Source organism: Rousettus aegyptiacus, unplaced genomic scaffold, assembly GCF_014176215.1.
Source record: "Rousettus aegyptiacus isolate mRouAeg1 unplaced genomic scaffold, mRouAeg1.p scaffold_m13_p_1, whole genome shotgun sequence".
In the NCBI taxonomy this organism is placed as follows: Eukaryota; Metazoa; Chordata; class Mammalia; order Chiroptera; family Pteropodidae; genus Rousettus; species Rousettus aegyptiacus.
The window spans coordinates 46,804,431-46,809,424 of record NW_023416284.1 but is presented as its reverse complement, the minus strand read 5'-3'; the positions used below and the strand labels follow the sequence as shown (position 1 = coordinate 46,809,424).

At 33.5% G+C, this 4,994-nt stretch overlaps 2 pseudogenes; both read left to right on the top strand.

Annotated features, from left to right (window-relative positions):
* Positions 1–747: 747 nt before the first annotated feature.
* On the top strand, positions 748–1,103 carry LOC107520561 (annotated as a pseudogene).
* Positions 1,104–2,008: 905 nt separating this feature from the next.
* On the top strand, positions 2,009–2,771 carry LOC107520560 (annotated as a pseudogene).
* The last annotated feature ends 2,223 nt before the right edge of the window (positions 2,772–4,994 follow it).

Genomic DNA, 4,994 nt, shown 5'->3' with positions numbered 1-4,994 from the left:
GAAAAGAGTAAGAGAGTAAGTTGGTATTGTGAAGTAAATACTCTGAAAGGCCCTCCCATTACAAAACAAGATCCTGTATAAAATATGTTTCATTTATTCTAGGTTTAAAGAAAGTAAGACATTCTCAAGCAAAAACATTATGAAAAAATATGAGGTAAAACAATAGGCATCCTGCTAACTATATACAAAATGCAGAGTGGTCATGAGGGCCACTCCCATTTATTGGAAGACTAAGTTTTGAGATAGCAACAAATTGATGAAACTGAACCTGCCTGAGTCATGAGGGCTATGGATAATGTAAAGAAACAAAGAGGTTCAAAGACAGAAGGCTCCTGTTGTTGAAGAAAGCAAACATTAAACCACTGAATGAAATAATAATCAATTTTAGCACCCATATTTGTCATGGATTAAGATCAGTGAAGAATGGACTCAATCAGAGAACACCAAATACACATGAAAACAGCATTAAGGGATTGCTAATAAAATAACAATCATCGACTTTAGATCTTAAAGAGATGTATAATATTTAACAATTGTATGAACTATTTAGTAATAAATAGTGGTATAAAAATAGTGAGTAAGTAATAAGAAACTATTCCAAATAATTAAGTAAATTTTAAAGGAAACAATAACTAGCCCTTTCCCTGCCACAGAGGAGTCGCTCAGAGGCGAAGGCTTGAGCGCATTCAAAATACAGCTCCACTTGTAACCCATCTCCATGACTGAGAAAAGTAGTGCTGTGGAGGTGTAATGGACGTTAATGCTGCTTTACAACAGGTGCTGAAGACAGCCCTCATCCACGATGGCCCTAGCATGTGAGATTTGCCAACATCTTAGACAAGTGTCAGTCCCACCTTTGTGTTCTTGCATCCAACTGCAATGAGTCCACGTATGTCCCGTGGGTTGAGGCCCTTTTAATGAACACCAAATCCACCTAAGTAAGGTTGATGACAACAGGAAACTAGAGAAACAGGTAGGTCTCTGTAAAACAGAGAGGGAAAATCCCGTAAAGTAAATACTTACCGTGTGTGGTGGTTAAGGACTATGGCAAAGAGGCTAGGGCCAACGATGGCATTGAAGAGTACTTCACATGCAAGAAATGAACAAATAAACTTGGCTTTTGTTTCTCTAAATAAATAAATACATACATACATACATACATACCTAAAAACTAAAATTTTCAGGAAAAAAATATATATAGTTGTTAAAAAAAATTCCCCACCTATTTTTTTATTAAGATTTTCTTTTATAGCAGTTTTAGATTCAGAGCAGTACTGAGGAGAAAGTACGGTGGTTTCTCACCTACCCCTGCATATGCAGAGCCTCCCAAATTATTAAAATTTTTTACATGTAACACATGGGGTTGAAGAGCATATTATCTACAGATGAAGAGAAAATTAAAAAGCAAAAGAACTGAAGGAACTGCTCAGGATAACGTGGAGAGCCAGGAGATAGAAAAAATTCAAGAGAAATTAAGAGATATGGAAGACTGAATAAAAAGGTCTAACATAAAGCTAATTGAAGTCTCAGAAGGAAATAATGGAGAAAATAGAAGAGATAATATATGGAGAGATAACAACTTTGAATTTTCTAAAGCTAAAAGAAAGGCATGAATTCATTATACATGAAGTGCAATGTATGCCATACATAATAAATAAAGTCCACACATAGAAACACTATACTGAGACTGCATAAAATCAAAAGCAAAGAGAAAATATTAAGAAGAATGAAAAAGACAGTTTATCTAGAAAAGAAAGACAATAGGCGGATACCATACTTCTTAGCAGCAAAAATGGAAATTAAAGATAGCAAAATAATATATTCCAATTGCTGAGAGAAAATAGCCATCAAGTTCTTCTACCTTTGTACCCCAAAAATCATTATTATTTTTCAAGAATGAGAGCTGCACAAATCCAGCAGTCAATTTTTAAAAAGTGTTTTAAACTAACAGTCATGTGCTGAAATAATTCTAAAGGATGTGTTTCATTTAAAAATTATTCCAGAAAGAATGTCGGAATTCTTTCCCTGTTTTCCCAACTTCCTGGGAGGTGGATGCCAGCGCTGCACAGTAGGTCTCCTGCCAAGGCTTGCCCGGTGCTCCAGACACTAACTGCCCAGCTCTCAAAGCTGCTGCTCTGGGTCTCAGGCCTCCACTGGAGACAGACCCAGAGCCAAGTGTGGAGAACTTGCCCTGACCAGCATCAGAGTGTGGCTGCTCAAGGTTCCTAAATCTTTGTCTCAGCGATGGGCTAAAGGCCTCTGGAATAGGTGAAGTTGGGAAACTGCAGATTGTCAAGAATCAAAGAGGATGGAGGTGTCATTTACTTTGAATGAGGATCTTGCAAATGTTCATGAGACTAATGAAAAACCAGCTTCAGTCAGTGCTCCTAGAGAACATCCATTGTTTTGGAAAGTGTTGAAGGACAAACATTAACAGCATTTACTGAGAGCTCATCAGACAAGCTTTCACTGGAAGGCATAGCGGAACAAAGAGCTGAATGCTGATCTGTTGCCAGTAAAACCTACATTTTATTAAAGAGACTGCTAACAGAAAAATATTCCAAACCTGTGAGGCTATTACAAGAACTAAACAAAGTTGTGACAACCAATTGCAAACCTGTTGCCAATCATCAATATAATATTAAATATGAGAGAAAAAAGAATTTTGAAAATGAGCTTGAGTTGATAACAATATGTTTTAGACATGCTGGTTCTACTTTTGAGAAACATCAGTATTATAATTAAAGGACTTGGTGGACATCACAAAATAACCTGAAGGAAATCTTAAAAGAAATTGGTATTCAAATGTAAAAGGGGTCTACAAAAACACATGAGAGCTGAAGCCGAAGTACAGACATTACCAAGCAGAAGAAAAGATCAATTAAAAAGACTCTAAACCAGCATGCTAACAGAACAACATTGATACTTGACCTTGAGCACCATCTGTCATAAGGGTAAAGTGACTGATATTTTAATTTCCCTAGGTGATCGTGTTTCATATTTACACACATCAATAAAAGGAGAGCATTTATCTTTCTACAAAAAAAGAAAAAAAAAAGTCTGAGAATAATAGTAAGCGAAGAAGTTTATAAACTTGGAATGATAAGCAAAAAGGAATTGTATGCAAAAAAATGTATTAGGTTGTATGTAAATCTCAAATACAAAATAATATATACTTGAGATGAGGTCATTAAAATGTTTCAAGGCCCTTGGATTATTTGGAGAAGGAGCAAAAATACTAATCTTCGAATTTGTTAGGTAAGTATGCTCCATAAAGTTTTGATGTTAAGCACTAAAAAAATAGTAACAGGGTATATAATTTCCATACCTTTGGAGTAAGCAGAAATGGAATAAGAAAACAAATAAACAAATGACTACAAAACTTAATCAATGACAAAGACAAAAGGCCAGGAAGAAAATGAACAAAAAAAAATGGACATATGAAAAGAAGAAGAAAGATGCTAGAAACAAGTTCAAATAAATGAATACTCACAATAAATACAAAAAGGCTTAACTTTTTTTTTTTTATTAAACAACTTATGCTGTTTAAGAGAACTACCAAGAATATAAGGATGATATAGTTAGAAGTTCAAAGCTGAATAATGATACAAGATAACTCTAAATGAAAGGCACATTAATATAATATTGTCTGAAAAAACAGATTTTAAGAAAATTATTTTTATGAGATGAACAAATCACTACATAAAAGTTAATTATTAAATTTACTAGGAAGATAAAATATTAAATATAATATAATAAAAATGCTACAGACTTTGTAGATAAATTTTGAAGAACTACAGGGAAAAAATGGACAAATCCACTATCACAGTGCATGTTCCAACATAACTCTCTCAATTGAAAAGACATTCAAAAATGACAATCTAGAGTATTTGAGCAACACAATTAGTAAGTTTGATTTATTGAATACAGTTCTTGTTTCTACCCCCATCAACTGGAAAATACACATATTTCTAAGTGCACCTGAATATCTACAAAACTTGACCACTTACCAAGTGGCATAAAGCTCATGTCAAAGAATCAATATCATACAAATTATTTTTTCATACAGCAAAAAAACATTAAAAATTTTTTAATTAAATTTTTTCTGTTAGATTTCAAAAGTTTTAAATGACTCATGAACTAAAGAAGAAATCATAAACTTTAAATTTCAACGTATAAGAATTCAACAAAAATAAAGAAACATTGAAACCTACAAAACACAAATAGTACAATTACTTAGAAATTTATAGCCTTAAATACTTACATTTAAAATATGGAAAATATGTTACGAGAAGATGAAAGAAATCAGTTGTTCACGCTTCTGGGAAAGGCCAGTTTAGGCCAAAACTTAAATGAGAAATAATGAAGGATGATACTACAGAGTCCGTTCACTTTACCTGGTGTGCATTACAGAAGAATTAAGCAAACAGTATTTAGGATATTTGCTATAGACACATTTAAAAAAAAAAAGAAGAAGCCAAGAATCAAGCAAATCTCAATTGAAACTAACAAGCAATGAATGCATAATGGTAAAGGCATGTGGCCACAAAAGAACAAGATTGATTTTATAAAGTATCAGAACTTACTTATTTGAGTAAATATTATTTGCTACAAAGGAATTACTACTGGTCAGGACTAATATAGAAAATAATAAAATAAAGTGATTGCTTTAAAAATAATGCGGGAAATAGCTGAATAGATCCTAGCAAACCAAACTTCGTACCAATAACAATGATAAATTCTGAGGAAAAATAGACTAGGGAAAAAAAAAATTACCTGGAGGTACCAGAGTGTGAACAGAACCAGACATAAAGGGAAGGGGAGGTAGTTATTAGTTAGAAGAAGGAAATAGAATTATTAAGTTTTCCATTTGTCTTAGGGCAAGGCCCAGTCAGTTCCAACAGCTTAAATGGGGATATTAATAATATAGGGGTGTGTGTGTGTGTGTGTGTGTGTGTGTGTGTGTGTGTGGGCATTATATTCCTACATATATA